Below are 23,207 nucleotides of genomic sequence, written 5' to 3' on the forward strand. Positions count from 1 at the left end.
TTATTTCCCATCCTGACAGTTAGACTTTGGCTGGAGGGCAGATCTCAACCCCTGCCCTTGGCTGGCACAGATCTGGGCTGAGCACACAGGCACAAGGCACCCCCACTCACCAATGCACTGGAGATAGGACTGAGCTGTTGGCTCAAAGGGAGTCTATTCAGCTTCCTCAGGTGTGTGCAGGGTGGGGTCCCAGCTCATTTCCAGAGCTCAGACATGCCCCCACCCCAAGCTGGGACTCCCTCAGTCCTCAAATCCTGACGTCTTCCAGTGTGGTCTTCCCTGTTGTCCCAGGAGAGGGCAGGGCTCAGCCTGGCTCTGCGGCCACTTGTGGGTAGCCGGTGATTTGCAGGGGAAGTGCAGGAGAAGGCCCAGTGGCAGCTGTGTCATAATAGAAGACATGTGGGCAGAGTCTAGAGAACCAAGAGAGGGCTGCTTTGAGCCCAAGCTAGGAAAAGAGGCTGAGTGACACCAGGAGCCTGTATGGGGAGGCGGGGCCATCCAGGCAAGCCCCTGTTAAACCAAACTTCAGAGTGGATAGTGGCCAAGCTGAGCTGAGTACCTGCAATTTTCTAGCTTTTCTAGCTTCAGTTCTCATACCTCTTCAGACATTTCCTAATGTGGGGCTCTGGTGACACACTGGGCGTCAGCTCATCTGAGCTGGTGGCCCCATGTAGAGCTCCCCCACCCTCCAGCTTTCAGGAGCAATTTGCATGGCTCAAAGGTGACCCTAGGGTGCACCTGAATGCTGCAATTCCTGCGGGATTCCTGGAGGCAGATTGTGGGCCTCCTCTTCTTCCCCAGCCTTCTCCTAGTGGGGAGGGGTCTGAGGGCAGGAGGACCTTTGGGGAGTTCAGGGACTTCCCTGCAGCAGGCCCCTGCCCCTCCCGCGGTTCCGATCCCAGGTTCTGGCTGTGCAGAGGCCCAGAGCTCAAGGCTAATTGTGAATTAGGAGCCCAATTATGCCCGGCACAATTGGCTCCGCGCTGCCTCCTCTTCCCGACAGACATGTATATTAATAGTTGGCACTTATTGAACCAAATATGAATATTCATCTTCATTTATATTTCAAGGCCTTTCCTCCTGGAGGCCCGCGGGGCTGCGACCAGCTCCAGCCCCATCACGGAGCTGACAGCTCGCACTCCTGGGCCCTGACTCCTGGCTCCGCGGGCCGCCGGGCGGGCTCCCAGCTGTCCACAAACATTCATTAGGGGGGCCGGACCCAGCGAGCTGCGGAGAATGGGTAATCGCGCCGCGCGCTGCTAATTAGGGAGCTGATGGGGCATTGAGGGCGAGAGGACAAATTCTTTAAACAGAGGACGGGAAACTTGAAGAGCTGTAATTACTTGGAGCAGAGTTCATTTCAGAACTTGGGAGCCAATGAGTCTGATGGCAGCCCTGCTGGGAGGAGGGAGGAGGGCAGGCCGGGAAGGAGGGAGAAAACTGGGGCCTCGGCACCCGGGACCTCAGGCTGCACAACTGCGGGGCGGTGCCTCCACCTTCATTTAATGCAATCCAGCTGTGTGGGCCCCACCCCACTTCAGGGACAGCTTCCTCTAGCTCAGGGCAGACTTGGGGTCAGGCTCCTGTCTCTCTTGCACAGTTAGCTCCAGAGTGCTACCCTGGTATTGCGGGTCCTGCGGGGTGCTCCCAGCTCCACCAAGGGCCTTGGACCTCCATAGACAGTCACCACTGCCCAGAGCCATGAGTCGTGGTCCAGCCCTCTGACAGCTGGTGTCCCTGTTTCCCAAAGCCAGCAGAGATGAGGGTCACTGGGCTCCTCAGATGCCCCGGCTGGAACTGGCAGGAATTGTTATGGACAGAAGGAAAGTTTAGAGGCTCTCCAGAGCCTGCTGGGCATGTCCTTGATACTGTTGATCCTTTATAGGAACTGCTTCCTCCTGGGTGCCCTCTGCCCCCCTCAGCCCTAAGGTCCCCCCTCACCCCCACCACTGGTCTCCTTTAAATCTCCCTGTCTGACATCTCACCCACCTCTCCCAGGAAAACCTGACCACTGTCAGCAGGAAAGGATAACAGTGGTGAGCCATCGGTCCTCCCTCCCAGGACAGGGTCCCCTGTCAGCCAGTCACTTTGGAGGAGTTTGAGGCCCCCACTCCTCCTTCTCCCGCTCCACAGCCCCTTTCCTTAAGGCCCAGTGCCACCAGGTCTCACAGGATTGCTGTGGGCAGGAAGAGCTCCAGGCTCACAGTCAAAGGTGGACATGGATGCCCCTGGGTAGATTTCCCTGTCTCTGTTCCCACTGGGGTGAGCTTCATGCCCGTAACTAATGGGCAGATTCTTGCACACCTCCAATAAGTCCCACCCAATTTTCAGCAGCTGTTAGATCTGAATCCATGCTCTGAAAGGATATACTTCCTCAGTTAGCAAGGTGTAATCCTCTGCCCCCAGCTCCCCACCCCTGCCACCCCTGTTATGGGGTAGAATGGCCTTTGGTTTCTTTCCTGTCAGCCTTTACTCTGTTACTCAAGGAGAAGCTCCTGACCCAAACTCCATTTGTTAGGTCTGCAGTCCCCCTGCAGAACAGACTTATCAGCACTCCTTCTCCATGTGGCTGCTGTTTGTTGCATGCCAACTGGTGATGATGATGGTGATGGTGACAGCAACAAAAGCTACCATTTATGAAGCGCTTCTGACATGCCAGACACTGGTCTAAGGGCCTCGTGTACTCACTCATTCAACCCTCGCAGTAACCCTCAGTGGATAGTATTAGTATTTATTATCCCCATTTTACATATGAGGAAGTGGAAGTTCAGAAAAGCTTAGTGGCCTGTTGGTAAGTGGCAGAGCAAGATTTGAAAGCCAGTCCACCTGGCCCCAGACGCTGTGCTGCTGGCCTCAATCCCTGACTGCACCTGGAAGGGCGGGCCTGGGGCTGCTGCTCAGGCTGGACAAGGAGAGGAAGGAACACCCTGTTTTTGTAGATGGAGAGGACAGGGTCAGAGGACAGCCAAGTCATTCCTCTAGGTCCCACCCAGTTGGGCACCAGCTGTGCGACCCAGCAGGAAATCTGGGCAGCATCTCCTCACTTTGGCCTGGAGCCGTCCAGTACCGTGGCCACTAACCCCATGTGGCTATTGAAATAAACAAAATGACAGATTTGATTCTTCAGTCACACCAGCCACATATCCATGCACAACAGTCATGTGTGCCGTGTTAACCTCTGCGGTTATCAATCACTCCATACTCAGTGCATGTGGCCTGCCCAGCTTGGGGTAGAACTTTGAGAATCCCAAAACCTGTGAGAATCTTCTCCCTGGCACCTTCCAGGTCTGAGAGTACTAACTCTCCCTGAGACCCTCCAGGTCTCAGAGTACTAACTGCCCGGTGAGGGCAGCGTGGGAAGGGTCTCTGTGGAAAAGTTGGTGGGAAAAGCCCCATCCTCAGACCTGCCTCTGCAGCCCTTGTTCAAGCCTCAGAAGCCGCAATTAGCAGGCAGCAGCCACTGCTTGAACCCACCGTTCCCCTCCTCTCGGAGGCTGGAGGCCGGGCAGCTCCAGCAGCTTTGCTCTTTTTTCCTGCAAGAAGAGATCAGAAACAGAAGCATTCAGGCTGCGCCTGGCTGGCTCCTCTCTCGGCATGAAGTCTGTGCCCAGCCCTGCCAGGCTGGGCTTCCAATTACGGAAGCTCGGCTTCAGCCACGGAGGGGCCGGCGCCCAGCCAGCAACCCACCTGGCCCCCTCCTCTAATCAAAGCCTAATTGATGTGGGCTTGCTTGCAAGTCTTGCAGCACTCCTCTTGCTTCCCCAGCCCCAGCTGCTGCTCCTCAGGGAGCTCAGCCCTTTGTCCCTGCAAGTTTGAAACCATCTGAACAGAAGGTGGTAGCTCTGTGTTCAAGCATTCTGCACTTTCTTCATGCCCTTAGGTGGAAGTGTACCTGGATGGTTTCTGGGCAGGTTTCTGGGAAAGGATGTTCAAGTCACCTCCCCATTTGCTTCCTAGACCTGTGCTTGAGTTGGGTGGGGCTGAGCATGATGTGGGGTGTCTGAGGGGTGCATGTGTGTGTGAGGTTTTGCAGACATGTACTCTGGAGTGTTGCTCTGCTAAGGAATTAGGCTTCTAGCTCTGAGTATGAGCACCTGCCTTCAACCTAGGACACCTGGATGCCCTTAGGACTGTACCTTAGGATAGGGTATTTTATCTGGGGAAACAGGATGAGGAGGAATGAGGAATGAGGAAGGGAGATGAGGGTGAGAGCAGAGGTGGGGCAGGGCTGAGAGGATTCTGGGAGGCAGTTCTGGCTGGGCCTGGCAGGGGTTTCTCCTAACTGATGTCACCTCGTCCCTGGAGCTGTTCCATGTGAAGAAAGGGCAAGGAGGGGAGGAGGAGACATGGTGACACAGTGTTCTCATCTTGGCGGCTCACCTTGCAGTTTGCAAATCCTTCCTCTCGGTTTATCTCCACGGCTCTATGAAGCAAGTAGGGCAGGACAATCATGCCCAGTCTGCAGAAGGGGAAAGTGATTTGATGAATGTCACACAGGGCCAGAGGTGGCACTGAAACCTGACCCTTGTCCCCAGGCTCTAACCACCCGGCTGTGGCCCATGGCTGCCAGTAGAGATTCCAGACCTTCATCCCACCCGGGGAGTGCCACTGCTAGAGTGGTCACATTTGCTTCCAAATGGCCTGGATTTGGGGCTGGGGCTGTTTTATTTGCAGTTTTAGGAAGAATGGCACAGATGAGAGACTTTGAGTTCGCTCAAAACAACCTTGAAAATGACAGAAGAATTCTATCCAGGCTGCAAGGGTAAAAAGGCACCCCACACTCCCCCAGGCCTCCTCCGAGGAAGACCCCCTCTATTTGAGACAGCCGAAAAACAATAGGGATGGGAGAATTTTGGACATGGACTGGTTGTAACTTAAGGTGAGGAAATAGGAGGGGGTGGTGGCAAATTTTTGGCTTAAATGTGTAGGTGGCCTTGGAGTCCATTAATAATGTCCTGTTCTAACTGATTTCAGCGGATTTGGGGGCTGCGGCTGCTCTAGTAGGTATCAGTGGAACTAGAAACGGAGCTGTGTGGATGGGCTGCTGACTGTCCCCCAAGGGAGGCAGCTATGCCCTTGTGAGACAGATCAGAAAGTCAAGGGAGACAAAACTGGGTGACTAGAGAAGGACATGCTTCTCTCCCCCTTCCTGTGCCAGAGCATCCTTCAAAGGAGGGCTTTGCCAAGCTGCTTAGTCAGAACCCAAGTTATTGACTGGGTGTGATCACAGCCTTAGCCAGCACCAACTCAGGTTCGTGGCTTCTTGCTGACCCGGGCGGGGTGTGAGCCCTGGGTCCTGAGGTTATCTCTCTTCTGCTCCTCTCCTCTCATCCCTTCTGGTTCCATGGCCTGGGAGGAGATATGGGCTCAGAACCTCTCGTGGGGTTTCTCTCTGTCCTCTAGGCCCACTTTGATGTGCTGATGCCACAGGTAGACCTGGGGAGTGAAAAGCCCCACTGAGGACCTCAAGCCGCTGGTCCATGTTCCTGTCAGCTAGCAGCACTCGGGGCCAGGGCCGCGGGCATTCACACAGCACAGGTGCTCATGAGCCTGGCCTCTGATTTCTGTTCTACTGTTGCTCCCCCCGGAACCCCACTGGAAGAGTGGTGGCATGGGGGGCAGGATGCAGGCATTCCTGGGTCCCTGGCAGAAATAACCTCTAACAGCACCGAAACCTCACCCTTAACCTAGAATGGTTATTAACATATTGATTAATATTTAAAAACTCATTACACCTTGATGATGGCTTCCTTAATCAGCGTTTGTATTAATTGCAGCCACCCAGGAGCCATAACCATACTTATGTGGCAAAATGGAGTCGTTCTACTTAATTACTGAGGCGGTTTTATAGGCAGTCCTCAAAGCCCACAAACAATCAGAGATTTGATGTGATGTCTTCTTTTTAGATTTTCTTTTACATTGGATGCTATGATGGTTGGAAGTTTTTTCTTATATTGGACTAAAATGTTCTGATTGGCACCCCTGCTGCCCTCTCCATTATACCACCTGGTCTCCCCAGATGCTGGGGGAACACCTGGTCTCCCCAGATGCTGGCCTCTAGGAGAGCCTGTCTTGAGGCCGTGGACCTTGGGGGGTGAGGAGGCTCTAACACCCACTGTGCCCCTTGGGGGCTGCCACCCCCAGACAATACCGCAGGCCTGGGAAACCCTCTCCTTCTTCTCTTGGCAGGTTCTGCCTCTGAGTTCAGGGCCGAAACCCTAGAGCTCTGTCTATGGTAGTATCAGTCTTCAAGGTGTGCTGCCTTCAATCTTTTCAGTTACCTGGGGGGTCATCCTACTAGGCTCTGGCCACAGCATCCCTCCTCCCTGGTGCCTACTGGCTTATTTCTAAACCCCTTTTCCTCCAAATCACTGCCCAGCTTTAAAATGGGTCAAACAACCACCACCCGCCAGCTTTGCCCACTGCCCAGGGGATGCTTTGACGGCAACTCATGCTCATTTGTTGGGACAGTTGCAGTGGGGAAGGTGATGGGACAGAGGCCACGTCAGACCCTGCTGGTATTTCTCTTGCTGGAATGGGAAGATCTCAGTCCTCCATCCCTGAGTGCCTCTGAGGATTTTAGGGTTTCTGTCATTTTCCAGCAGGGCTGAAGGCACAGCCCCTGGGCAGGGAGCCCTGATGGTATGTGCCTCACCTTCCTCCTTCAGCTCCAAGGGGATGGAGGAGCTCGTGGTGGTATCCAGGTCTCAGATGAGCCAGGAGTGCTGAGGCCGAGGCGAAATGGACCAGGCATGGCATCTGTCTTTTAGGACAGCAGCAGAAATTATAAGCGCTAAAGCGTGTGCCTGTCCGCCTCCGGACGACGCTCCCACACCCAGCATCCCTGCTGGGGCCTGCCTGCCCCGAGAAAGCCTGCCAGAGCAGGGAACAGAGTCAAATGGTGTCGAGAGATGGAATCAGCCTCTTGTGCTTTAGAAATTGTGGTGAAGTGACAGGCAGGGAAATTGGTGACTCCCTCCTGTGGTGCTGATAACACCGGAGCTCATCCATCACCCATGCAGGGACGGCCAGAACCATGCAGAGCCCCAGCTGCTCTAAGGGGTCTCCTGTGGCCCTCACGGCGGGGCGGGCAGAGGCTGATGGTCACTGGGTCCTGATGAAGCCATAGCCCTGGACATGTGTATGCCACAGTAAGTGTGGACTGGGGTCAGGACCCAGCTCACAGGGTGGGGAGACATTAAAAATAGAGGTAGGGGCAGGTAAGGTTTATGGTTTGGTTTGAGGCCAGTCAGAGTGAGTTTTTGGGTAAGGCCAGATTCAGGTCAGGGGTCAAATGAGGCTTCCAGCTGGATTTAGGAGAGGCATCAGGACTAGTGAATAGAATTGGCGTTTGGTTTCGGGGGAAGGTGTTTTGTTGGAGGTTATGGGTGTGTCAGAGTGCTGGGGCTCTTCATTTAAGGGGTAGTTAGTTGTCCTATGTGGGGACCCCAGGAAAGGAGGACAGGACCAGGCAAGCCATCCCCAGGGTCAGCGCCCGCTCAGGGAACACCTGGGATTTCCTCCCCTTTTTTCCAGCCTGGAGTTCTGAGCTTTCTTATCCCTGTTGTTGTTCCAGGGCCCTCTTCTATCCCAACTGTTTTCTGCAGCAAGGGATGCTGGGGGCTGGTGACTCTGCGGAAGGGCTTGGAACTGAAGGTCCCAGTCACTTCTCTGGCTGTAACGTGGACAGCACGTGCCTTTTCTAAAGGACAGTAATTCTTTAGCTCCCCTTGTCTCTTCCCCTCCCTGCTCACAGGCATATACCAGCCCATACCTGCCACTTAGCTGCAAACCCTGTCCCTCATTCTGGTGCAGGTTCCTCTGTGATGGGCCTGGCCACTGTCCTTTCTTTCCCCTTCCTGACCCCCATGTCCTGCCTATCCCTCTCTCCCTGAAGGCCAGAGCCATTCTCAGAGCCTTCTAGTGCAAGATGGGGGTGGCTGGCACCAGGAGAGTGGCATGGGGGAGACCAAAGTCCCTGCGCGGGAAGGTGAGATGTGAGCTGTCACCCCCCTGAGCTTCGCTGTTGTGTGCCCCAGAGGGTGTGTGTCGGTGTGAGGTGGGGCAGGGGCATCCAATGCTTCTCAGCTGGCTCAGCCCAGCCCGTTTCCAGCCTCATGCGTTGGCTGGGGTCTGCCTCTCCACCTCGGGTGCACTTTGAGCTCTTTCTGTGTTGCTCTCCCCACAGTTTCTCCATAAAGGCTCTTGCTCTGCCCTTGCACTAACTGCCTGGCCTCTTGCTCTGGGAGTCTGGGCCCTGCTGCTGCCCCTGCATCCTGGCATGGGGGTAGAAGGCACAGGCTGCGGAGTCCCACAGTCCTGGATCCAAATCCTCTGCCACCACAGAGCCACCGATGGCCCTCAGAAGTGAGTCACATGACTGTTCTAAGCTTCAGTTTCCTTATCCGTAAAATGGGGATACTCATGTGTCCCATCGAGCAACACCACTTTGAGGATTAAGTGAGATGAGGCATATGAAGTGCAATGCACACAACAGGCTCTCAAGAAACAGCTGATCCTCTTGGCCTAACCTGTGCATGATCGCAGCTCTGTGGGGCCTTGGTTGTCTCAGGGCAGGACCATCAGAAACAGATCCTGAGATGAGGATGCACATGATTTATGAAGGAGGGTTTCCCAGGAGAAATCTGTAAGGAGTGGGTGAAGGACAGAGAAGGGGGAAAAAGCCAAGCTGGTGTGGGGTGGGAGGAGTGTGGTGGAGGGAGGACTCCAGACAGTTTCAGTCCCCTTGAGGGTAGTGTCAGTCTCATCCTGCATGGGGAGCTCTGGGACATGATCATGCTTCCTAATTGTCCCGACTGGGGGCAAGGGAGCTGGGCTTTCACACTCCAGCCCTTGGTCATTGGCCAAGGCCACCCCAGGGATGTCAACTCCATACAACTGGCTCAGCAGTTCCAGAGAAGTCATCCAGAGAATTGCATGTGAGGTGGTCAGAGGCACATGCACCTCAAAGGTGGGGAGGAGCTCACAGAAATGGTAAAGGGGACATGAGGGGACCGGGGCAGAGGACTCCCAGAACCCCTGTGATGATTCTGAGCATGGGCCCTGCATGTGAGGCCTGGGACGACTGAGAGGCAGCCATCCCAAGATGAAGCATTAACTAAGTAACTCTATACTGGGCAGGCCTGCGTACTGGGATAAAAAGCTTCAGGGCACAAAGGGTTCTTCAGGAAGGGAAAAAATGGAAAATAACAATAATCATGGGAGATAACACTTGCATGGCACTTATATGATATCAGACACTGCTTCAAGGACTTTATTTAATTTAATACAACAGTCCTAAGAGAGGCTATTACTGCCCCCAGTTTACAGGTGAAGAAATGGAGTCTTGGCAAAGTCAACCAACATGTCCAAGGTCCCACAGCTAGAAGTGGAAATGACCCATGGGATCAGCCAGAGAACAGAGGGAGCTGGCAGCGGGAGGCAGCTCTGGAGAGCTCCTCTGCAGAGAAAGGGTGCTCCACAGCTGGGTGGGGAGCCAGCCTGGACTGAGGCTCCATCAGTGGAAGCTCTAGATGCTGGATTAGGTGACTCACTCAAGGTCACACACCTGGTACAATTCAAACCAAAGTTGAAGAAATGATATTTTAAAAATAAAGTCACGTGGTTTTATTTTTTCCAGTTTCTTAAGTGCTCTCCCACCCTTTTCACTCAGCCAGAGGCACCACTGTTTCAGGGATGCTCGGGGTTATTGAAGCAGGAAGGCAAAGAGAGGCAGACTCAACGTGCAGACTCCCAAAACAGGGCTGTGTCCACAGTGGAACAGACACGTCAAGAATCAGGCTTAGTGGAGACAGAGAAGGTTTTGTAAGTTCCTAAAGCTCCTTTTATACAACTGAATCAAGCCTGGTGGACTTAGAGATTTACTCTAAGCCCCAGCGTAAGGAGAATGGAGGATGATATGGTTTGGCTGTATCCCCATCCAAATCTCATCTTGAATTGTAGTTCCCATAATCCCCATGTATCATGGGAGGTATCTGGTGGGAGGTGATAAAATCATGGGGATGGTTACCCTCATGCTGCTGTCCTCCTGATAGTGAGTGAGTTCTCACAGATCTGATGGTTTTATAAGGGGCTTTCCCTTTTGCTTGGCTCTCATTCTTCTCTCTTCTGCCACCTTGTGAAGAAGAACGTGTTTGCTTCCCCTTCCGCCATGATTGTAAGTTTCCTGAGGTGTCCGCAGCCCCGTAGAACTGTGAGTCAATTAAACTTCTTTCCTTTATAAATTACCCAGTCTCAGGTATGTCTTTATTAGCAGCATGAGAATGGACTAATACAGAGGATACAACACAGGGGAAGTTCCCCCTGCCAGGAAGAGGAAGTGGAGGGATCTGAGCCACTAAAATGGCAGCAGGAAAAGAGGTGAGGGGTCAGCTGTTGCAGTCCTGGTTGCTCCCTGGTGTTCAAGCACAGGGGAAATAGAGTCAGTCACCCAGATGGGTTTGAGGCCTTCCCAGTGGGAGGCATTGTCTCTTCTCCTCTCAGGGACTAGACTGGGAACAAGAGCAGCTCCTTAGCAAAGCTCTGAGATCTACAGGTGCTAGGCAGGATGCACCATCCAGGCAGTGGTTTAGAAATGGCAGGGGAAGGTGGGTGAGCCAAGGGACAGCCTTGCAAGGCCTCCACCCACTCTGCCACAGTGGAGATAAAGCATTTTAATATTTCTAGGCCCTTGAAGGGGTCCTGGAGAGAGAAGAGTGAGGGTGGATTCAGATAGGTCTGGGGTCAGGTCAGGTATTAGAGGCTTGTGCTGTTTGTCAAGTATTGCAGTTTCACTCACCTTCCTGGCTCGGGGCAAGACTGAGCTTCTGGCTCCATGGTGGGGCCACATGACTAGTTCTAGCCAGTGTGTTGTGATAAGAAATGGCTTGTGCCATGTCCAGGACGGAACATTGAACCGCTGATGTGAAACCCTCCATAGCACTCCTTTCTCTCGGCTGTAGTCACCAGCAATGCCCCAGATAGTGACTGCTTCATCAGCCGGGATCCTAGAGTGTTGATAGGGAACAGAGCCCACCACTGACTTGTGATGACATGTAACACGAGCAAGAAATAAACATTTGTTGCCTGTCACTGAGATTTGGGGAGCATTTATTATCAATCACAGCATCACCTAGTTTATACATGGCTGATGCAGACTTCATGACCAAAGGTCAGCATAGGGTTTCAAGGACTCAGCACCTAAGTGCGCACCAGGGGCTGGTCCAGCCACGCTGTCTGAGACCAGTGAAACCCAAAGGGCAGCAGTAGGCCGGATGCCCTTCCCTTTGCCACCATGAGCAGTGTGAGCTCCCCGCTGCATTCAGCTGCCATTTTAGGAAGAAGGAAGTCGAATGAAGATATATTGAAAGGGGAGAGAAACAGTCCTGATAGAGAGTTTGAAATTTGGAAGACTGAGTGTTTATGCAAAAGGTGTTGAGTTAACCTGAAAGAGAGTGTTTTAAGCTGGAAAGATTGAGCTATCTTTAATTGGTAAGTTAAAGTATTTCCCCTACTCCCTTCCCAGTCGCTCGTGGGAATATGAGCTCAAGAGCAAGATGAAATGAATTATAGAAAATAAAGGTCTATGAATTTGCACATCTTGAATGTATAAAATTTTACAATTTCGTGCCTGCCAAACTCAATTCTGTCTGACTCCAGAGCTGGGGCCTACCTGTACCTTACTGTCTCCAGCTAGCTCATGTTCCCCAAAATGCTACCCACGTGGAGGAAGGGGCTATCAGGGGCCACGTGCCTGGCTTGAGTTATGGCAGCAAGATGAGAGTAGGGTTTGGGGTGGGGAGACACGAGGAGGCCATCTCATGTAGCTGGTAAGTGCTTTGTCTTAGAAATAAAGAGACCAAGGCAAGATGAGGCCATCGCCAGGATCACAGAGCCAGCCAGTGTCATGCAGGAGCATCAGGTGGAAGCAGGGCCTTTCCTCACAGATATCCTGCCCACCTTTCTCTTGGGCTCTATCTCAGAGCACCATGCCACCATCTGCCACCGGCGCCCATGCCAGAAACCTGGGACACCCTGACTCTTCCTCTTACCACCCTTACATTCAGCCCCCAAGCCCTCTGGCCTTGCCCATGTGCTGGGCCCTCCAGGCTCCCCCAGCTCCCACCCTGCCCTGTGCTCTGGGAGGCTGACCACAGGGACTGCCTTCACACCATTATTGCTGCTCTCCTCCCACCTCTCCCTCCCTGCAGGGTTACCTTGCGCTCACGGTGCCCGTAACTAAAGGGCAACACCTCGTGTGTGGCACGACCTGGCTCCTCTCCCCAGATTCCAGTGGCTTCTCCCCTGCCACACACAACTCCCTTTTGGCCCCACAGTGGTAATGACTCCCCACTGTTCCTAGCTCCAGGGCACACCACCACTCTTGATAGTTCTTCTCAAGCCTGGTCACACCTGCGAGAATAGTCCATTGATAAAACTCTTCTCATGGCACTCGGTTTGAGGGTGCCATCTGTTTTCTGCGAGGATGTGGCTGATAGAACCTCCCTTGAAGGATTTCTGTAAGGACTAGAGATGACACACATAAAGCACAAAGACCAACCACCTAGTGCACAGTCGCCACTCAGTACGTGGATGCTGTCATTGTTTCCTCCTAAATCTGGCTCGAAGCAACATTTCTCCCCATCCGCACTGCTGCTTCCTTGAGAGAGGTCTCTGCCATGTTTCTCTCATTCATTTTCATTGTCCTCCTTGGTCTCTGCCTCCAGCCTCACCCCTGTCTTCTTTGGTCAGAATGATCCCACTGAAGCCCATGGCTCACCATGCTACTCCCCTGTGGGGAACCCTTCAGCATGTTGATGGAGTCCGAGCTCCTCAGCCTGGCCCTCAAGGCTCTCCCTGACTCTGCCCGTCCCACACACAGGTAAAGAGCCTTGCTCAACCACTCCCAGGGAGTAGCCACGTTCCCCTACTCCCTGGCCTGCTGGCACACCCAAACCTCAAGCTCTGAATGGGTCTTCCTGCCTGTCTCCCTTATTACACCGTTACCTCTGAGAAGATCCATGTGCTGTCTTTCAGCATTTTCCCCAGCATCCTGCCTAGGCCTTGGGCCACAGCAAGTGCTTAATACGTATTTGTGGAAGGAAGGAAGGGAGATGAGGGTTTAATGGCATTTTCCCTGTAGCAGGCCTTAGGTACGTTATCTTCTGTTTGCCTAAGAGAGCCTGGCCTTTAATAGTGCTAATATAGACACAGTGGTTTCACGACTAATATTAGCCAGGACTTTCTAAGTGATGTTAAGATTAGAAGTCTGGGGTTGTCAATAGTTGGACTGTGAAGCCTAGCAGGACAGTAGATTTTAACTCAGACTTTGCGGGGCCTCTCAGGTAAAGCTCTGGAGATGCTTAGAGCCTTGGGGATCCAGCTTCACTCTTCTCTGGGGCCAAGCATGGGGGGAAGGTGGGAGTGGGGATGTGGAGAGATTTGGAAGGGGAAGAACTGTCCTGGGGTAAGTCACTGGATCAGCTTTTCTGCTGGGGACGTTGAGCTGATTTGGGAACTGTCAGGTCCAACCTTGGGGTCTTTGCAAGGCAGGGGAGAGGCAGCTCCAGAGGCACATGGGAAGTGCCCTGAGAAGGCCAGGTGCTGGGAGGGAGGCAATGAGGCTGGAGATGGTGCTTGGCAGGGTCTGCCCTGCACAGGATGCTAAGTGAGGAAGCACAGCCCTGGGCTCCAGGAGTGGAGTCTCCCCACCTCCAGGGTCATCAGCCAACCATGGGATTTGAGGCCATTTCAGGCAAAGGGTTGTGCAGTAATACAGACATAGGCCCAAGTACTCCTCTCCACACCCTAGAAGGAAACATAGCCTCTAACTGACAACTAAACCTATGGATATAAAATAATGGTCATTTTATACCCATTGCAGGAATAAAATAACCCTGGAGCCAGGCTGTCTGCGTTTGAATATCAGCTCCACTCCTTACTAGCTGTGTGACCTTCAGCACATTACTTAACCTTTCTGTGCTTGGTCCTCTAAACTAAACAAGGATGATATAGTAACTACCTCATACAATTGTAAGGATGAAAGGAGTTCATGGTAAAGCTCTTGGACTAATATTGGCACCTAGTATGTGCTATAGAAGTGTTTGCTGTTATTTTTATTTTTATTTTTTTGGAGACAGGCTCATGCTTTGTCACCCAGGTTGGAGTACGGTGGTGTAATCATAGCTCACTGCAGCCTCAAATTCCTGGGCTAAAGCGATCCTCCTGGCTCAGCCTCCTGAGTAGCTAGAACTACAAGTGTGCACCATGCCCAGCTAACTGGGGTGTGTGCGTGTGTTTGTGTGTGTGTGTGTGTGTGTGTTATTTGTTTTAGAAATGGGGTGCTCCCTCTGTTGCCCAGGCTGGTCTTGAACTCCTGACCTCACTCGATTCTCTCACCTTGGCCTCCCAGAGTGTTGGTATTCTAGGCGGCAGTCACTGCGTCCAGCCCCTATTATTTTTATATTATTTCCTGGGAGCTCAACAGAGCAAGAAAAAGGACCAGAGCAGACCGCATGGAAGAAGGAGCCATGGACTGGGGCTCTGAAGGACTCACATGAGTTCCTGTGGAGGACTAGAAGGGCGGTCAAAGCTAAGTTGATGATTAGATTCCCTTGAGGGGAATGGGAGCTATGTGGGGTGAAGGAGACAAGGGAGGCTGGCAGGGGGCGAGGGGCAGGGAGCTGAGGCCAGGCTGAGGGGCTGCGGCACTGCCCTCAGGGGCTAAGGAGCCACCAGAGGCTGATACTAGGGTCAAGTCATGGTGAGAACGGTGTTCTGGAACAATCAGTCTGGGGCAGTGGAGAGGAGTGGAGATTGGAGAGGGGGTGCTGGGGAAGGGGAGCCGGAGAGGCCAGCTATGAGACTCGCCTAAGCCTTGGCGGGAACCCAGGAGTGAGGCGTGAATGCATCTCTGCAGCTGCCATAGGGAGAGAGCCTTGCGGGTGCCCAGTCCCCACCCTCTCCCTGCTCTTTCTCCCTTTTCTGGGGCATACCCCAGGGCTCAGCCACTCTCACCTGCTCTGGTCCTAGACGTTCCTTCCCCTCCCTTCCAGGTTGCAGCTTGAGAAACCATCTGTTTCCACAACTTTCGCTTTCTTCGCTGTCCTCAACAAGACCCAGGGCTCAGTCCACTCGGAGGAGTTTTGAGCAGGCAGCTGCAGGAATCACAGCATAGGAAGAAACTGGTCCCAGAGCCCTGGCAGGTGAGGAGCCTGGCTGCCCAGGTAACTGAAGGAAACCCCACCGGGCCCCAGCTTCCACTTCCTATGGAGGGTGGAGCTCCCTCTCACTCCTCCCAGTAGAGAGGGCCCAGACCTCTGTCCAACAGGAGGAGGACACCCAGCCAGGATAGTAGGAGCCTTTTTGGCCCCAAGAGGGCATTTCCGAGGGCCCCCCTGGGGTGAGCTCCACCCACGTCTCTGGGCTTCAGCTCAGCCCTGAAGTGCTCGCGAGTGCATCACTCTTTATGGTGGGAGGCAGCCTAGAAGGGGGGCTGAGTGTGGGGATCTGGGGCCAGGCCACCAGGCCACTGATCCTGGTGCCACCACTTCCTAGCACTGTGATGCTGAGCAGCATACTCAGCATCTCTAGGCCTCAGTTTTCCCATCTGTAAAATGGGGATAACAATCATAGCCTTATGGTTCACTTCATGAGGCCATGATTGGGTCAGTCTCTGCAAAGTTGTGGACACATAGAAACCCCTATATAAGTATGAGCTATCTTTTTCTTCTTTTGAGACAGAGTCTCGCTCTTTCATGAGGCTGGAGTGAAGTGGCACGATCTCAGCTCACTGCAACCTCCACCCCCGGGGTTCAAGTGATTCTCCCGCCTCAGCCTCTTGAGTAGCTGGGATTATAGGCGCCCTCCACCATGCCCAGCTAATTTTTGTGTTTTTAGTAGAGACAGGGTTTCGCCATGTTGGCCAGGCTGGTCTTGAACTCCTGACCTCAGGTAATTCATCCCCCTTGGCCTCCCAAAGTGCTGGGATTACAGGTGTGAGCCACCGCGCCCGGCCAGTATGAGCTATTTTTACTGTCATCTCTTTCTGCTCTGTGGACATATGAGGGCCTGATGATAGGTGGAGAATGAACCTCCAGGAGAGAAAATTCCAGGTAGGTGGGAATTTTGCCTGCCTGGGTGTGGGAGGGGAAAGGGAGGAGAAAGCAAAGAGGGAGAAGAAAGGATGAATCAGGGAGGCTCCTCTCGCCTCTCCAGACAGGACAGGAAGCCCCTTCGCAGCAACCCAGGAGAGTGTGGTTTGGCCTCCACTTACACCCTTCCAGGTTCCTGATCCCCAGATCAGGTTTTGTGATTTGTTGTTACACCTGGAAGCTAGCAAGTTCTTCCTTGTGTGACCCACATGGGTCTCAGACCTTAGTGAAACACCTGAACCTTCCTCTGGAAGTTCAAGTCTCTGTAGACTTTCCTTGCCCGAGTGTGTGGGGGATTTCCAGCAGTACTGTATGTGGTTTGGTGCTTACAGGGACAGCTGACTGAGCCACAGTCCTGCCAGGCTTTCACTGCCATGGCCACCACCACAGTCACCTCAGAATTCATCATGCCAGGAATTTGCTGCTGTCCCCACTGCCAGTCATATGACAAGGGAAACCCTCCCCCACCATCTTTGGCCCCCCCTCACAAAGCGAGGGGTGCTCCTCTCCAGTTAGAGGACCCATAGTTGGGTGACAGGTTTCAAGGTGTATGTGTTGTGACTCAGTCTGTGATGGCTTCCTGCCCCAGGGCACAGCACACACTGCTCCCACCGTGGCCAGAGGGGCGCTGCCCCCTTCCCGCTCTTTGGCCATGACCCACGCTGCCAACGGGGCTCTGTCCCAAATGGCTTTGCCTTCTGGGCCCTCAGGAGAGTGCTTCCATCTCTGTCAGGGCCCTGGAGCCCTACAGGAAATGATTGTATGTGGTTTAAGTTCAAGTCCTTCTCCCAGCAGACTTCTTAAGTCTCACGTAAATCAGTGGATACAAATGCCTGCCTGGGGATGAGCCTCAGTACCCCAACCAAAAGCATCAGAGCCAGCTCATGCCCCCGCCTCCCTGCCTCATCACACTTTCCCTGACACACACCTTTATCACTCCTTTGATCCGGCAGTGGCCATGCTCCTTTTGCTCTTTGGTCTGGCACAAGGAGAGCCAGGTCTTAATAATAACTATAATAATATTTATCAATTACAGTATGCCAGGCCTATTCTATCCATTAGAAGAAGGGTACTTACTAGCTGTGTGACCTTGGGCAAGTCACTGAACCTCTCTGTGTCTTATTTTCCTCATCAGTTAAGCAAGGAAATAATACCTACCTCATAAGCATGTCATGCAGATTAAATGAATGAGTGGATGTAAAGTGTTTAGAACCGTGGTTGATATATAGCAAGTGTGGGGCACCAGCCCCGAGGCATGAAAATAAAGAAAAGTCTTGAGTTCCTTCAAGGGGACCTAGCTAGCATTAAGAAGTCAATGAGCAGCCTGCTAAGCAAGAAGCTGATGGTGGCTTAAAACAGTCACCAAGGAAGACAGAAGCACAAACTGATGGTTCCTCTAGAAGCTAAAGATGACATCTTAACATATGTCTCTGAGTTGTTTTCCAGAAACCCAGACCCTGACTAAATGAGAAAGGCCAACTGCTGGCACATAGACCTCACATAAGGAGGAACTGAGGGCTGAACTCTGAGCACCATTCTTTGTTTTGAAGTTCTGCCTGAAGGTCCTGGAGGAAGTCACACCCACAGGCCAGAGCTCAACATTCCTTTCTGCTGACCCCCCAATTTTTAGCTGCTTAGCCAATCACAAATCAGAATATCTTTGAATCCACCTACCCTTCCTCCCCACTTTCAAGGTGTCCAGCCTTTTCAAGTCAAACCAATGAATCGCCTCTGTGGACTGACTGATGACTTTGCCTGTAAAGTCATATCAACCTGCCTCCCCACCTTTAAAAGCCCTTTTCTGTGAGCCATCAGGTCTTAAGCATGAACTGCCCCATTCTCCTTGCTTGGCATCCTGCAATAAACGCCTCACTTTCTCACGCTGCAAATCCTGATGTCAGTGTTTGGCTTTGCTGTGCCTGGCAGGTGGGCCCACGTTTGGTTTGATAACAAGCGCTCAAGAAATGTAAGCTCTCATGGTTACAACAACTTAGCAATTTACAGTCTATTTATCATTCCATTTTCTAGCAAGGAAACAGTTTCTGAGAGGTGGTGTGTCTTTTGAAAGGCACTCAGTTGGTTAAAGGAAGGGGAGGGGTTACATTTGGGTCTGACTTCAGGACATGCTCTCCTAACCCCCAGCTTCTAAACTGCTTCCCCATAGTCCTCCCAGGGCATGGGCTCCTTGGCTCCAGTATTCTCTGGGGCAGGCTAAATGCCCCCAGTTTTTCCAGCTGCTGCCTTAGGCTTGTTTCTAGGTAGGAGTAAAACTTTGAGGGCATATTGCCAACACGTTTCCTTTCCTATTAAGCAAGGAAGCCACAGTCATTGAAATCATGAAGGAAGCCAATGAGTGGGGAAGGTGATCTGGAAGCCCAGGGGCGAGAGTAAAGAAGAAGGTTTCAGGGAGTCAATGACAGTGGTGTGGGGCTGGCTCCCTTAGGTTGTTCGGAAGCTTCTGGGATGGGGTGAGGGCAGTAGAAGGCCCAGGAATTAGAACCCAACAGAGGCAGCCTCCCTGCTTTGTGGGGTCCTTGTCCTCTGATAAAGCAGCTTTGTTAGATACAAGGGGCCCAAGCACTGCCGCCCCCAAGAGGACCAAAGGCGGGGGTACTTTGCCCTAACTCCTAGGCTGCATGTTGATGCCTAAGAGCAGGGAAACAGGCCCCTCATGGCTGGGTGCAGTGGCTCATGCCTGTAATCCCAGCACTTTGAGAGGCCCGAGCAGGCAGATCACTTGAGGTCATGAGTTCGAGACCAGCCTGGCTAACATGGTGAAACCCCATCTCTACTAAAAATACAGAAATTAGATGGGTGTGGTGGCATGAGCCTGTAGTCCCAGCTATTTGGGAGACTGAGGCAGGAGAATTGCTTGAACCCAGGAGGCGGAGGTTGCAGTGAGCCAACATCGAGCCACTACACTCCAGCCTGGGCTACAGAGTGAGACTTCGTCTCAAAAAACAAAACAAAACAAAAAATAGGCCCCTCAAAGTTTGACCTGGGGCAAGACCCAGCTCTGCAAGCCTGTTTCCTTTCCTGTAGAACAGGGGTGCATAGAGCTCCAGTGCTCTCCAGCGCTCTCTGTGGGCTCACTGCTGGGCCCTGCCGCATGTGTCATCACTCAGATGGGGATCAGGCTTGTGCTGGAAGGCAGCAGGGACTAGAGAGATTGGGGTCCAGGAAGCTGGAGACCAGGTTCTGGTCCTGCTCTTACCTCTGGCCTGCATTGTACCTGGGACAAGTTACTTAGTTCTCAGAGCTTGCCCAGCTGGAAAAAAAGGGAAGAGGATAAATAATCACAGTTCAAGAGTCCACCTCTAGTGTCTTGCTCAAGGTTTGAAGAAAGGCTGTGTGATGCAATGGAGGAGGGGTTCTCCAGGAGTTCATTTATGTGAACAATATTTATTGAATATCATTTCATGGCAGGCACTGTTGCAGGAACTTGGACACATCGGTGAACAAAACCAAAGGTCCCTGCCTTGGGGACCTTAAGCCAAGGTCTCCCAAGGACCTTAGAGATCACCTAAGGCCAAGCCTGGATTTGGGGGCATTGAGTTGTACTAGACATAGAAGGAAGAAACTTGCCTTTCAAGTTGGAATTTGTAAATCCAGGGAAGCCCCTTCATTCCTTTCCTGAAAAAAGACCCCAGCGTTTATAAATTGTGTTTGCCCAAATAGAAGCGGTCAGAGACCAGCCTGTTTCCAGGCTGTTGGAGGTACTCATTTTCATACCGACATGCTGTTTATGAACGCACTCCTAGTCATTAAAGCAGGTTCCCCAAGGCCCTCAGCTGCTCAACAAGGTACTGGCTGCGTGGTGCGCCTTCTGCGCAAAAGGTGCTGTGCCCTCGGGTTCTGCACAAGTTCACCAGGGGCAGGGAGAAGGTAGGCGGGTCGGGTCAGGGCCAGGCAGAACTGGAGAGAGAGGAGGTGAGGACTCACCTGGTGGAGGGGCGCGGTGAGGCGCGTGGTGAGGCGCGGTCAGGGAGGAGATGGAAAAGGAGACCCGGGGAAGACGTTGGACTCGGAGGCTGCGCTCCTGCCCCAGGTGGAGCCGAAGGTGGCTGCGGAAGCTTTAGTCCTCTCTCCCAGACTTGGCGACCATGGCCAGGTGACAACCTCCCGCCCGCCCTTGCCCTAGCCCTTGCAGCCCCCGCTGTAGAGAACGTCTGGACTGGTCCCTGTGGCTGTGCACCGGTCAGCCCAGGAGGCTTTCTCTGGTCACCAGCCGGGCGCCTCTGCCGAGCGCAGGGCCATCCCTGGCCTCTGCGCGCCGCCCTCCACCCTCTAAGCGCACATCTTTCTAATGGGATTAGGCTTCACACGGGTCAGGGAACAATTTATTATTCTGCTGCTAGAGCCAAGTTTCTCTTTGAAAAATGGTTACTCCTGGAGTCGGCAATTACTTCAAAATAAATTTACCAAAGACACAATTGTGCCTCTTGGGTCAGTAAACGACTTGCCTGTTTGGGGCTGAGGAGACAAGGTGTTTATTAAGGACCGCCTTCGTTTCCTGTGCAGGTTTTTCAGTTTGAATAATTGTCCAATTAAATATAATTTGGAAGTCGGTGCTAACCCAGTGCCTGGATTGCAGGAGGAAGAATCACTCGGAGGCGTGCATTAATAAATCCCTCGGAGCCCCATCGCTCCCCAAATCCCTCCTTTGGTTTAATTTCGAGAAATTTTTTTTTGTCTTCCCATAGCCAATAGCCTCCCGTTTGGAAATGAGCTGCTTTCCCCCAAAGAATTCCTGGGCCTCGCTTGCTTCCATCTGTCTGTCTGCTTCTCTCTAGCAAGCCGATGCGTGGGGATTTTCGGCTGGGACCAGCACAGTGATGCTGGGGCGAAAGGCCCATTCCTTTATGGGCCTGCACACTTGCAGGTTCATTCATTCATTCATTCAGTCAGTCAGTCAACAAACACCTACTAAGAATTTACTTGGAGCCAGGCCCTGGGCTGGATAAGGACAAAAATGAGAGATTGTCTTGGCCCTCAAAGATGATTCAGCACATTGAGAGAGAGGGACACATGAAAAGGCCATTGACTGCCAGACTGACAAAAGAAGGGGTCCTCTGGTTCTTTGAGTCACCCTTTCCACGCTGCAGATGGGGAAACTGAGGTGAGGAGATGGAAAAAGCCACCCAGGGAGTAACTGGGGAGTCAGGTATCCTTTGGCCAACCAGGGTGGTTTCTACAATAATTATTATATCCACCACCAGGCCTAGGGTATAGTAAGGGAGGTGTGTGGCAGCCCTGGGGTCCCCAAAGGAGGCTCCGCTCTCTGGGAGTGGCTTGTGGGAGGCAACTGAGGGCCTAGAGCATTGATGTGGCACCATCCTGGCTGGCTGGGTCTGGTGGGGTGAAACACCCTCACAAGGGGTCTGTTTCTGATAACTAATGGGATCAGAGACATTGTCCTGGACATGGAAGCCATCTGTTCTGAGGCCAAAGCTGGGGCAGTCAGTGCCCAGGCCAAACCTCCGGCCTAGGGAAGGTCTGGATCCTTTTTCTGGGAGCCTGCAGTAATCTGGAGCAGAGATGATCCTCCCTGGAGGATCAGGACTGGGCATCCTGTGTGGCGCCCTCTGGAGGCTGGTGCCTGGATCACAGAAGCCAGGATGCTGGCCTTAGCCAGGCCCTCTGTATGGCCTGCGATCACACATTGGGCAATTTATTTGTTAATCACCCCTGTATACTCAGCACTATTCTAAGTACCGGTGCCATTATAGTGAACAAAAGGGGCAGAAGTCCCTGCTGACATGGAGGTTTTAGTGAAGGGAGACAGACGACCAACACAAGCAAGGAAAAGCAGCAGTATGTCAGTTATGATGAGTGAGGTGCAGAAAGATAAAGTGTGTGGCGGTAGGGGGTGGGGGGAGGGGCACGGAGTATGGGGGATGGGCTGCAATTTTAAATGGGGTGGCTAAAGAAAGTTTCCCTGAGAAGCTGCATTTGAGCGGAGACTGGAAGGTGAGGGCATGAGCCTTGGGGATGTCTGGGGGAAGAACTTTCCATGTGTGGGAAGAGAAAAGTCCCTGAAATGGCAAGTATGTGGCATATTCAGCCAAGGGTCAGGGCTGGAGTGGGGTGAACAAAGTGAGGGCTGGGGGAGGGGGAGCTGCAGAGGAGAAACGGTTGAAGGCACAGGAAGTGAGAGAGCAGGCTGAGGGCAAGGTCCCCGGCAGGCCTTGTCAGGTTCCCCTTGTCAGGTTCCCAGCCATTATCAGGCTCCCTCTGCCTGGCCCACGCTGCAGGCTGCCTCATGGCTCTGTGGCTCCGTGGTCCCAAAGCCTCCCTGCAGGCCTACAGTGGCCTCCTGGCTCGTCCGCAGAAAGTGCTGGCTCTCAGGCAGGGCTGCTGAGTCCAGTGGGATGTGGGTGGTGAGGAGGGCGCAGCAGCCCCCCTAGGCCGGCCCTGTTGGCTGCCAGCAGCATCCTTCCTCAGCCCTATAGGGAAAGAAGGAACGGGATTTGTCTGCCCATATTCACAGCCATGGAGGTGATCCAGGTTGAAAGAAAATCAATAAGATGTGTCCATTTATGTGGCACAAAGGAAGAAAGGTCTGCAGACAGAAATAGGCCGGGAATCACACGCAGGCGACTTAATAAGACTTTTCCCCAGTCTGAAGAGGACGGTAATTTAGATTTGCCTTTGAACATCTCCTTTCTTGTGCCTCAATAACTCTCAGGATCAGCCTGCTTAGGAAGCAAGGGAAAGGAGATTGGCCGCCTTCTTAGAAGACAAGCCCGTTTGGGAAGGCCGCTTGCTCAGAGAAGTTCAAACACCAGCCTTGAGAAAAGATGAAAGTGCCTCGTCAGCACATCCTCGGCCCATTGATCGCGATTGAGGCCTGGGACTGGTGCATTTGGGCTGGAGCAGGACAATGAGAACAAGGCCAGGCTGCCAGGAGGCCCCCTCTGAGCCACGGTGGTGCAGGAGATGCTCATTACCGGCCTCGGGGCTTAGTGGCCAGGTGTGGGCAAGCAGCAGCCTGGCCCTGCCTGCAGAGCACCGGCCTTGCAGCCTGCGGGCCCCACAGCCGCTGCCCAGCCTTGT

At 53.0% G+C, this 23,207-nt stretch overlaps 1 protein-coding gene across 6 annotated transcripts in view; it reads right to left on the reverse strand.

Annotated features, from left to right (window-relative positions):
* RPL27A (ribosomal protein L27a) overlaps positions 1-23,207 on the reverse strand; it is a 1,008,958-nt gene that overhangs the window by 343,680 nt on the left and 642,071 nt on the right. Inside the window, exon 1 of one of the 6 annotated variants that reach the window (XM_050756505.1) lies at positions 100-103. The exons of the other annotated variants lie outside the window; for them this stretch is intronic. The gene's annotated coding sequence lies outside the window, so the exon portion shown is untranslated. Of the gene's footprint in view, positions 1-99; positions 104-23,207 lie in introns of those variants that run through there. 6 annotated transcript variants of the gene reach the window in all.

This window comes from Macaca thibetana, chromosome 14, assembly GCF_024542745.1.
Source record: "Macaca thibetana thibetana isolate TM-01 chromosome 14, ASM2454274v1, whole genome shotgun sequence".
Taxonomy (NCBI): Eukaryota; Metazoa; Chordata; class Mammalia; order Primates; family Cercopithecidae; genus Macaca; species Macaca thibetana.